At 37.4% G+C, this 11,936-nt stretch overlaps 1 protein-coding gene across 2 annotated transcripts in view; it reads left to right on the top strand.

The window, feature by feature from the left end:
- The window catches only part of MCM9 (minichromosome maintenance 9 homologous recombination repair factor), a 103,420-nt gene that overhangs the window by 39,078 nt on the left and 52,406 nt on the right, over positions 1-11,936 (top strand). The window lies entirely within an intron of this gene.

Genomic DNA, 11,936 nt, shown 5'->3' with positions numbered 1-11,936 from the left:
CGGAGGAGGCGTGGCCGCGGCGGGGAGGCGTGCTCGCGGCCGGCGAGGCGGCGGGAGGGCGCGATTCTGGGCGACGCCCGCCCCTGGGGTGTGCTTCGTGTGGTTTCTGGTGGGTTTTTTTTTTCCCCTTTTAACGCTCTTTTTACATCCGTCCAACTGCTGTGCAGTCTCTCTACTGAATTTAATAGATGTAATTCGGTTGTCCACCCTGGGTTAGATTCCGCTCCCTACGTACATTTGGGGTAGAGACGGTTGGTTGCAGTGGAAATAAATTGTATTTTATAGACCCATGCCAGCTCGAAAGGAGCAAAGCCATTTTGGAAATCTAGTTCTTGGTCAATATCTGCGTTTGGGCACTACAGCGCCGTTAGTAAATAGACACAAAATGAAGGGCGAAGGGAGCCTTTTCTACACACACTTTGCATGAAAAATCTGAATAGGTAATATTTGAGCTGCACCTGGGTCTTCCTCCCGTTCTAATCTGGAAAGCGCCCCAAAAAGAAAAAGATTACCAGCAATGTGATCAGTTACATCCCAGATTTCTGCCGTTTCGTGAGCATAACAGGAACACAAAAAGAGAAAATGGAAGTGTCAGGAAACCAAAGGGCAAAAAATATGATAGAAAAGGGAAAGGAAGAGTAAAGAACACAGCGGCATACCAGGACATGTGATTTTCAAAAAATGTATGACCTAAACCGTTAGTAAATAAAAATTTGTGGCACCACAAACAAGTTTTGAGGAGTCTTTGCATAAGTCGTTGGCATTCCTGTCGATTCACTTCTGTTTGACTACCATTGTTGGGAAACGGAGAGCTTTTAACACTTTTGTGGGGTTGCTGAACAATTTCTGTTTACCTAGTAAGAGTGGCATAATGATTTGTTTAATGACTTGTTCTATTACCTGCTGTTGGTAAACCATCAATTTTTTTCTTATGTGTTTCTAGTGAAACCATTGACCTTGGCTAATTACATTCAGAAAAGTATTATTTCTTAAGTATCATGTGTGCTGAAAGAGTTGTTTCTTAGTATAGTGCCCAGGATTTTGCGTTCTCATTGTTTGGACATTTTTCATACTTACGTCGATTGCTGTTGATGAGGCTTTTTTATCTGATAGTCTTTTGAAAGTTAACATGGCACAGGTAATACCAGGCCTCCTCATATTTAGAAAAACTGCTTGGAGCAGGGAGTTCTCATTTTATTGTCAATGGATTAAACAGTAAAATAGGACCTACCAGAAAAGGTTTCCTCAAGCCCTGTTATGTGTGTATGTTAGAGTAGGAGCCTTAGTGAGGTGGTAAATGCAGATTACTGTGGCTGATAAACTATATTCTCTGTTCACTCTTATTAGTGCTGGTCTTACCACTAGCCAAGATAAAGTGTTAATTGCTATATGCTGTTAAGATACACTAGATATGTAAGATACATGACCATTTGAAGATTAAAACATGACTCCCTTGAGAATGGTGTATGCAATTTTCTGATTATTGCTGGCGCTCTTAAGAGGTGATTCTAATTTACTCGCTTTATAAAAATGACATTATAAGATTGATAAAGTGTATTTTGTAGTCTGACCATAGGTGTGTCATAATAAGGTATATCTTACCTTAAACTTGGTTTTGGTGGATCTGCAGCGTCAAGAATTGAGATCTACCTGGATACCACTAGTTTGGGTTATTTTCTTTAAAACTCTTTGTTTTAACATGTCATATACAACAGTATTTAAGGGGAAAATGACCTTCTTTAGTAGTCTACTGAAGCTGTAATATTGGCTCGAGGCCTCTCATGTTGCCTGTCCTAACTCTTTTATTATTGCCTCTCACAAACATTAAAGAACCTTTGAGCATCCTTTCCAATTGTTTCTTTCTTCACCTTTGACAGTATTTTACAGGAAAGGCCAAAGGGGTTCCCAGACGTGCCCTAGCATATTTCTAGATAAGCTGGTATATATCATAGAGGAAAAAATATTGTAAAAACATCACTCTAGTTTCAGAGACGATCTATAGGACTGCTGGACAACTTTTTGGTGACTCTTAAACAGCTGATCATATTGTAACAGATGGGTCACCATGAGTGTTGATGCTTGGAGGGCTACAAAGAATATAATCCCCAAAATTGCTTCCCTCTGTATAGATTCCTTCTGTAAGGAGGAAGGACGGCTGAAAGAGATTGTCTGGACTCTAGGATCAACAAAGGCTAAACTAGTGCCTAGGACAAAGATAAATGAACCTCGTTAGCTGTTGTTAATAGGCTGAATTGTGCCCCCCCCAACCCCATTCAGATGTTGAAGCACTAACCTTCTGGTCCCTCTGAATGTGACTTTATTTGGTGATAGGGCCTTTAAAGACATGGTTAAGTTAAAATGAGTTCCTTAAAGTGGGCCCTAATTCAATCTAAATGTTATCCCCAGAGGGGGAATTTGGACATGAAAAGAGACCGAGATGAAGGGCACACATACACAGAGAAAAGACCATGTGAGGACACCGTGAGATGGCAGCCACTTGCAATTGGAGAAGAGAGGCTTTCAAAGAAACCAATCCTGCAGACACCTTAATCTTGTACTTCTAGTCTCCAGACCTGTGAGAAAATTATTTACATTACTTAAGCTACCCAGGCCGGTATTTTGTTATGGCAACCCTTGGAAACTAATATAGCTGTAATTTTTTCTCATCATAATTAGGCTTGTGTGGCAATCTAAGTTTATTTAATTCAATTTTTGGGCCGTTATCACACCTGTCATATAAAATGAGGTGGTCATTTAGCCATGCCAGTAGGCTGTGGTGAGGTATGGAGTGGTGTCCTGTGGCTTTTCAGAGAAAGTACCTATGGTGCTGGGCATACAGCTTAAAATCCGAAGGGACAAGATGCAGCTTGCTTCCTCTACAGAGGGCATCTAACAATCTTAACCTTGAAGTTAAATTGAAGACACACACAAAACAGGATTAAAGAGTGAATTAAAATGAACTGGAATTAGACTGAATTAAATTAAAATACATTGAATTAAAATGTATTATAACTAAGATACAAATCAAGTCTTAGCTCCTGCCTGCTGCAAAAGTTATCCTAGGAATGGAAGAGCTTAACCTCTTGCCTTTGCCTGTGTTTAATACTCTCTGAAGAGACATTTGAGTTATTGTCCCCATCTTTTTAAAAAAGTTCTAACTTAAGGCTTGTTGTAGTGGTTCTTTAGTTTAAAGGGCTCCTTATTGGGGCGCCTAGGTGACTCAGTTGGTTAAGTGTCCCACTTCGGCTCAGGTCATGATCTCACAGTTCATGGGTTTGAGCCCCGTGTCAGGCTCTGTGCTGACAGTTCAGAGCCTGGAGCCTGTCTTCAGATTCTGTGTCTCCTTCTCTCTCTGACCCTCCCCTGCTCACGCTGTCTCTCTCTGTCTCTCAAAAATAAATTTAAAAAACATAAAAAATTTTTTTTAAATAAAGTGCTCCTTATTTATTAGTTATAGGATGTCAAAATTTAATAATAGGTAAGGTTTTCTGTATAATTGTAGAATGTTGACATTTGCTGGAGTTCATATTTCTAAAAGGAATAAATTCTAAAGTAATGATTTTAATAACATATAGAGAGGATTTATTATGTGAAATTAGTGCGCTTGGCTCTGTGGAATATTCAAAGACAAAACATACATGGACATAATCCTCAAAAACTTTATTGGCAGGAAAGATAACTATGTAATCAAGTCTGCATGGTATACAGAATAGAAAGTGTTAGATGCAACTTTAACCAGTTATTGTTAAAGTTCTGTGGGAGGCAAAATATACTATCCCAAAAAGGCTGTGTGTGCCCATGTGTATAGAATGTGTATATATATTGATATGATGCTTTACCATTTGCTTTTTTAATTTTGAGAGAGAGAAAGAGAATGCAAGCAGGGTAGGGGCAGAGAGAAGGAGAGAGAGAGTCTCAAGCAGGTTCTGTGTTATCTGCTTGGAGCCCCATGTGGGGCTCGATCCCAGGAATCATGAGATCATGATCTGAGCCAAAATCAAGAGTCAGGTGCTTAAGTGACTGAGCCACCCAGGGAAGTCAGGTGCTTAAGTGACTGAGCCACCCACTTTCCCATTTGTAAAGAATTTTCATGTGACCTATTTTTGAGCCTCAAATCATCCTGGTATAGTAGGGGGGTAAGGTATTATCATTTCCACATAAGAAATGAGGACACTGTGGCTCAGAAACTTGTTTCTTCTGCCCGTGGGTGGCTCAGTCAGTTAAGCATGTGACTCTTGATTTCAGCTCAGGTCATGATCTCAGTTCATGGGATCAAGCCCTGTGTTGGGATACCAGCTAACTGCATATAGCCTGCTTGGGATTCTCTCTCTCACTCTCTCTCTGCCCTTCCCCTGCTCGCATGTGAGCATTCTCTCTCTCAGAATAAATAAATAAACATTAAAAAATAAAAGAAACTCTTTCCTTTATTTGCTGAAATGCTGCTTCTCTATTCTTCTCCTCTGTGTCTGATATTTAAAGTGGTCTTTATGTGTAGAAAAAGCAATGGTGTCAAGCTGGCAGACACTGTAGTAATATCTTGATTAATGAACTCTTGAGGAGCAAAGCTCCATGAATGAGGTGAGCCCATGTATATGCTAGTTGTAGAGGAAGCTCAGCCAGTGCAGACCTATGGGCTCTCCCCCTTGCGGCACTGCAGATGTCGAGACCCCTGTTGCAGAAGGGATATCCGGGGGAGGATGGAACATTCTTATACTTATTATAAGGTTTCCCTAAGTGTTACGTAAAGTATGTCCCTCTTCCCCCGTTCTGTGTTCCACCTCATTAATAAGTTTCGCTGTTTTGTGTTCATTTCTGCCCATCATTAGGTTACAAGTTTATTGAAGATATAAACTGTGTCTGATCCCTTATGCATAAATAGGCTCTACTATAAAACACCCTTTGTATAGCTATCAGTGATATCAGTTAGCTTTCTGAAGCACCTTAATTATATTTGTTGTTGACATTTGTTGATGTAGATATGTTGTTTCTGACCAGTAGAATATGAATGGAAAGCTTAATAATTATTGTCCATTTCTGGAATCTAGTTTTTTATTTTTATTTTTTTTTTTGCCATGTGTTCTTACTCCTCCTATAAACAGAGCTCCTTCTAAACTTGTTTTCCTCTTGAACTCAGTCTCCACTCATGCGTCTTCCTTCTTGTTTTACATTCAGTCCTTTTCTTTTTAACCCTCACCTCTCTTGTTATTAGAGGCTCTCTCCTTTTCCTAATACCCAGAGAAATGTGTGATAAGTAGAGAAAAGACTGAAATCTTTAAAACCTCTCTAGGCTAGAGCACTTCTTGCACAGAGCCACTGCTAAGCATAGCCGTGTTTCTAGTTGGTTACTATAGAGACAATCAGCATTAGATGGAGACTCATTTGACAGAAGCTAGGCAAGGATGCTTCATGAGATTGGAGGCCTTATATGCATGATCGTGTGGAAAAGGCCCAAAACTAGAAAGGATAGGAAGGGGAAAGGTTTCACAAATTAGGTGAATTAGGTAATTAATTGGTAGATTTTAGGTTGCTAGAATCTGTGCTTGCCAAAGCCTTGAATCCAACATACAAAGAATCCACTTCTAAGAACCTCAGTATTACACAGTGATTGTTTTTTTAATAACAACTATGCTGCTATGAACATTTGTCTATAAATTTTTGTGCAAGACCTAGGTTTTCATTTCTCTGGTTATACCCTTAATTAAAAGTGGAATTGCTGGGTCATATAGTAACTCCTCCTGGAGAGCTACCAGACCGCCAAAGTGGCTGCATCCTTTTACATTCCCACCGGCAATGTGTAAGCATTCCAATTTCTCCACACCCTCGCCAACCCACTTGTTATTATGCCTTTTGGATTTATAGCCATGGGTGCTGCGTGCAGTGGTATCTCATTGTGGTTTTGACTTATATTTCCCTAGTGGCTAAAGATGTTGAACATTTTTATTTTCTTATTGGCCATTTGTATATCTTCTGTGGAGAAATGTCTATTCAGATCATTTGGTCATTAAAAAAAACGAGTTGTCTTTTTCTTATTGGGTTCTGAGAGTTTTTTATATATGCTAAACACAGGTCACTTACCAGAGACTTTCAGAGTCTTGTATTTATCAGGTTTGGAAATTTTTTCTCCCACTCTGTGAGTTGGTGTTTTGGTTTGTTTTCTTTTTTTAGTGTAGCCTTTGCTGCCCCAAAGCTTTTAATTTTAATGAAGTCTAATATATTTATTTTGCCATTTTTGCTTATACTTTTGGTGTTAACCTCTCAAAAACACTGCCTAATTCAGGGGTCATGAAGATTTACACCTACATTTTCTTCTAAGAGCTTTATATGTTATTTTGTTTTTGTTTTCTTACAGGATTTTAATAGTTTAACTTTTAAAAGTTTTTTTTTATTATAAATTATGCAATTTGAACTCCAAAAACACAACGAGTTTTCTCATTTCTCCCCACCACCAGTTGATTGGCAATCACCAATCTATTCTCTGTATCTATGAGCGTTTTTAGATTCCACTTATAAGAGAAATCATGCAGTATTTCTCTGTCTGACTTATTTCACTTAACATAATGCCCTTGAGGTTTAGTCAAGATTTCATTCTTTTTAATAATGGCTGAATAATATTCCATTGTGTATATGTGCTACAATTTCTTTATTTATCCATCAATGGACACTTAGGTTGTTTCCATGTCTTGGCTACTGTCAATAATGCTGCAGTGAACATGGGAGTGCCTGTATCTTTTCTAGTTAATATTTTTGTTTTCCCCAGATAAATACCCAAAGTAGAATTGCTGGATGGTTTTCCTCTAAAAGTTTTATACTTCAGCACCTTATATTTAAGTCTTTGACCCAGATTGTATTATTTTTTGTATACAAAGTGAAGTACAGGTCCAAATTTCTATTTTTGCATGTGGATGTCCAATTTCCCAGCAGTTTCATTTGAAAAGACTATTTTTTTCTCCAATAAATTGTCTTCAAAGAATGAATTGACCATAGGGGTGCCTGGGTGGCTCAGTCAGTTAAACTTTGGCTCAGGTTATGATCTTATGGGTCATGGGTTTGAGCTCTCCATTACTCCTGCTTCAGATTTTGTGTCTCCTTCTCTCTCTCTCTGCCCCACCCCAACTTGTGTGCACGAATGCGCACGTGTGCTCTGTTTTTCAAAGATAAATAAAAACACTTAAAAAATGAATTGACCATAAATCTGTGGGTTTATTTCTGAACAATCAGTTTTTGTTTTGTTGGTCCGTATCTTTATGCCATTACCATATTGTCTTGATTAAAAAAATTTTTTTTTAGTGTCTATTTTTGAGAGAGAGAGAGAGACAGAGTACAGGTAAGGGAGGGGTAGAGAGAGACGGAGACACAGACCCCGAAGCAGGCTCCAGGCTCTAAGATGTCAGCAAAGAGCCTGATGCGAAGCTCAAACCCATGGACCAAAAGATCATGACCTGAGCTAAAGTGAGACGCTCAACCGACTGAGCCAGGCATCCCCCTTACTGTAGCTTTGTAGTAAGTTTTGAAATCAGGAAGTGTGAGTCTTTCTTCTTCTTTTTTAATGGTTATGTTGGCTATTTGGGATTCATTGAATTTCCACATGAATTTTAGGATCATCTTGTCAATTTCTGCAAAGAAGACAGTAGAGATTTTGATAGGGATTATATTTAATCTGTAGATCCCTTTGGGGAATATTGCCATCTTGACAATATTCCTGTCAGTGAACATAGGAATTTTTTTTATTTGTCTAAGTCATCATTAATTTCTTTTAGCAATGTTTTGTACTTTTCAGAGTATAAATTTTATACTACTTTTATTAAATTTATTCCTAAGTATTCTATTCTTTTTTTTAATGTTTGTTTTTTTTTTTTTGAGAAAGAACAAAAAAGGCAGAACATGAGCAGGGGAGGAGCAGAGGGAGAGGGAGACACAGAACTCAAAGGGGGCACCAGGCTCTGCACTGTCAGCACAGAGCCTGATGTGGTGCTCAGACTCACCAACTGTGAGATCATGACCTGAGCTAAGTTGGACATTTAACCATCTGAGCCACCCAGGCACCCCGAAGTATTTTATTCCTTTAGATGTTATTGTAAATGGGATTATTTTCTTAATTACATTTTTATATTCTTTAATGCAAGTGTATAGACATACATTTGACTTTTAAAAATGGATTTTGTATCCTTCAACTTTGCTAAATTCATTTATTAGTTATAATAAATTTTAGTGGATTCTTTAGAATCTTCTGTATGCAAGATTTATCATCAGCAAATAGACATAGTTTTACTACTTTTTTTCCCCTCTAGATGCCTATTGTATAATTTTTGGCCTAATTGCCCTTTCCAGAACCTCCAGGACAGTGTTCATAGTGAGAGTGGACATCCCTATCTTGTTTCTGATCTTAGAAGGAAAACATTCAGTCATATGCCATTAAGAACGATGTTTAACTGTGGGTTTTCTGTAGATGCCTTTTATCAGGTTGAGAAAGTCCTTTTCTGTTCCTTGTTTGTTGAGTGTTTTTTCATGAAGTAGTGTGTCAAATGTTTTTCCTGACTCTAATGAGATGATCATGTGCTTTTTGTCCTTTCTTCTATTAATATGGAAATATTAACATTAATTGGTTTCAAGGTGTTATACCAATCTTATATTTCTGAGATAAATCCCACTTAGTCATAGTGTAGAATTCTTTTCATATATTGATGGATTTGGTTTGTTAGTATTTTGTTGAGGATTTTTGTATCTGTAGTCATAAGAGATGCTGATGTTTTATATTCTTATGATGTCTTTTTTTTAATATTTATTTATTTTTGAGAGAGACAGAGTGCGAGCAGGGGAGGAGCAGAGAGAGAGGGAGACACAGAATCTGAAGCTTACTCTAGGCTCTGAGCTGTCAGCACAGAGCCCAACATGGGGCTCGAACTCACAGACCATGAGATCATGACCTGAGCCAAAGTTGAACACTTAACCGAGCCCCACTCAGGTGCCCCTGTCTTTGCTTTTTGGTATGTGGGTAATACTGGTCTCATAGAATGAGTTAGGAAGCATTCCCTCGTCTTCTACTTTTAGAGAAGAGTTGTGAAGAATTGGTATTTGACAAATTCTTTAGATGTTTGGTAGAATTCATCAGTAAAGCTATCTGTGTGGTGGGGTAGGGGCGTTGTGAGTAGAATTATTACTAATTAAAGCACTTCACTAATTATAGGTCTACAAAGATTTTCTTTTTTTCCTGAGTCCATTTTGGCAGTTAGTATCTTTCTAGGAATTCATCAGTTTCATCTAGGTTATCTATGTAGTTAATGCACAATTAGTTATATTCCCTTACTATCTTTTTTATTTCTCCAAAGTCATTCATAATATCCCATCTTAGATTCCTGATTTTAATAATTTAATTCTTCTCTCTTATTGGATTAGTCAGTTACCAAAAAGACTTGTTAACTTTTGGTTTTATTTTCTCTATTGTTTCTTTGTTGTCTATTTCAGTTTTTTGCTCTAATATTTATTGTTTCCTTCTTTCTGCTCAGCTTTGGATTTAGTTTGCTTTTCTTTTTTTTCTCCCCGATTCCTTCAGTGTCTTAAGTAGAAGCATAGACTATTGATTTGAGATTTTTCTTCTTTTTAAATGTACACATTTATAGCTATAAAGTATTCTCTAATAATTGCTTTAGCTGTGTCCCATAAGTTATGGTAAGTTGTGTTTTAATTTTCTTTCCTCTCAAAATAATTTCTAATTCCTTATTTATTTATTATTTTTAAGTAATCTCTACACCCAATGTGGGATCTGATTCCTACTTTATATAGCCACCTATTCGTTGCACGTATGCCTTTCTAAATTGTCTGACAAGTAAACATTCCACCTTTGCTTATATAGTTACTTTGATGAAAATCTAGTACTTTGTGAAGTAGCCAATTCCATTTTATTTATTTACTTTTTTAATGTTTATTTATTTTGAGAGAGAGACAGACAGAGCACAAGTGGGGGAGGGACAGAGAGAGAGGGAGATACAGAATCCAAAGCAGGCTTCAGGCTCTGAGCTGTCAGCACAGAGCCTGATGCCAGGCTCGAACTCAGGAACCTGCAAGATCATGACCTGAGGCAAAGTTGGATGCTTAACTGAGTGAGCCACCCAGGCGCCTCAGCCAATCCCATTTTAAACACCTCAAGTTTTCCCTAGTTCCCTATAAAACTCTACATGTTGGTCTCTCTTATTTCTTTTGAAACTGCTCCCAATTCCCCTTCCAGAGGATAGTTCTCTAAATATATAAAAATGATCTTTCTTCTCCAAATCTTTTAGGATAACCATACTCGATGCCATAAACTATTCTTTAAATTGCATTATTTCCTTGTCCATTATTATATTTTTACCCTTCTTTTTTCTTTAGTATTTCTTTTAAAATGTGATGTCTCAAAGTAAACATTGATACTCTAGATCAAGAGTCAGCAACCTTTTTCTGTAAAAGGCCACATTTAAATATTTTCGATTTTGAGGGTCACTGTGTCACAGCTACTTACCTCTGCTGTTGTAGTGTGAAAACAACCATTGACAGTAAGTAAATGATGGGCATGAGTGTGTTCCAAAAAAAGTATTTTTACAAAAGCAAGTGGTTGGGCCAAAATTTGCCCACAGAACATAGTCTACTGACTCCTGCTCCAGATGTTATCTAATTAGTATAGAAGCCAGTGTGATTTTATCTTCACTTGTGAATGCTATTCTTGTATTAAAATATTTGTCTGATATCAGCATAACCACTGCAACCCTCTTTTGGTTTTTTGTCTTTTATAAACAACACATAGTTGGATCATGTTTTTGTATACATTCTACAAACTGCTTTTTATTAAAGTATTTTGTTCTATTTATATTTAATGTAATTACTGATGGGATAGGTTGTATGGATGCTATTTTCCACTCTGTTTTCTACATGGCTTATGTCTTCTTAGTTGCAATATTTCTCCATTACTGCCTTCCTTTGTGTTTAATGTAATTTCTTGTGTATCTTTTTAATACCCTTAGTGTTTCTTTTACTATATATTTTTAGATTTTTTCTTAGTGATTGTCTTGGGGATTATTATAACATCTTAATGTAAAACCAATCTAGTTTAGCTTAATAGTAACTTAATTTTAATAGTACATAAAAAAGTTCCAATATAATTCTCTTTCTTGTACCTTCTTTTTTTAAAACTTCTTTAAAATGTTTATTTATTTGAGAGATAGAGAGAAAAACAGAGTGCGAGGTGGAGGTGGGGGGGGGAGAGAAAGAAGGAGACAGAATCCAAAGCAGGCTCCAGGCTCTGAGCTGTCAGTCAGCACAGAGCCCAACGTGGGGCTCAAACTCACAAACCACAAGATCATGACTGGAACTGAAGTTGGATGCTTAACCAACTGAGCCACCTAGGTGCCCCAAATGTTTACTTATTTTTGAGAGGGAGTAGGGGCAGAGAGAAAGAAAGAATCCCAAACAGGCTCCATGCTGTCAGTGCAGAGCCCAATACAGGGGTCAATCTCACAAAATGTGAGATCCTTAAGGTAATTCTGTATCATAGTATAAGTTAGGAAGTATTCCTCCTATTTCTGTCTTCTGTAAGAGACTATAGAGAATGGGTATAATTTCTTCCTTAGATCTTTAAGAATTCACAGGTGAAGCTATCTGGGCCTGGTACTTTTATTTTAGAAGGGTATTATTGATTCAATTTCTTTAATAGAAATGGGCCTATTCAGATTGTCTGTTTCTTCTTTTGTGAGTTGGCAGATTGTGCCAGTCAAGGAGTTGGTCCATTTCATCTAGGTTATCAAAGTTATGGGCATAAACTTGTTCATAATAATCTTCATTATCTGTTTAATTTCTGTAGGATCAGTAGTGATATTCCCTCTTTCATTTCTGGTAGTAGTAATCTGTGTCTTATCTTTTTTTCTTAGTTTATCAGTTTTATTGATCTTGTCAAAGAAAACAGCTTTTGA

This window comes from Suricata suricatta, chromosome 7 (assembly GCF_006229205.1).
Source record: "Suricata suricatta isolate VVHF042 chromosome 7, meerkat_22Aug2017_6uvM2_HiC, whole genome shotgun sequence".
Lineage (NCBI taxonomy): Eukaryota > Metazoa > Chordata > Mammalia > Carnivora > Herpestidae > Suricata > Suricata suricatta.
This window is presented reverse-complemented; position numbering and strand designations above follow the sequence as displayed.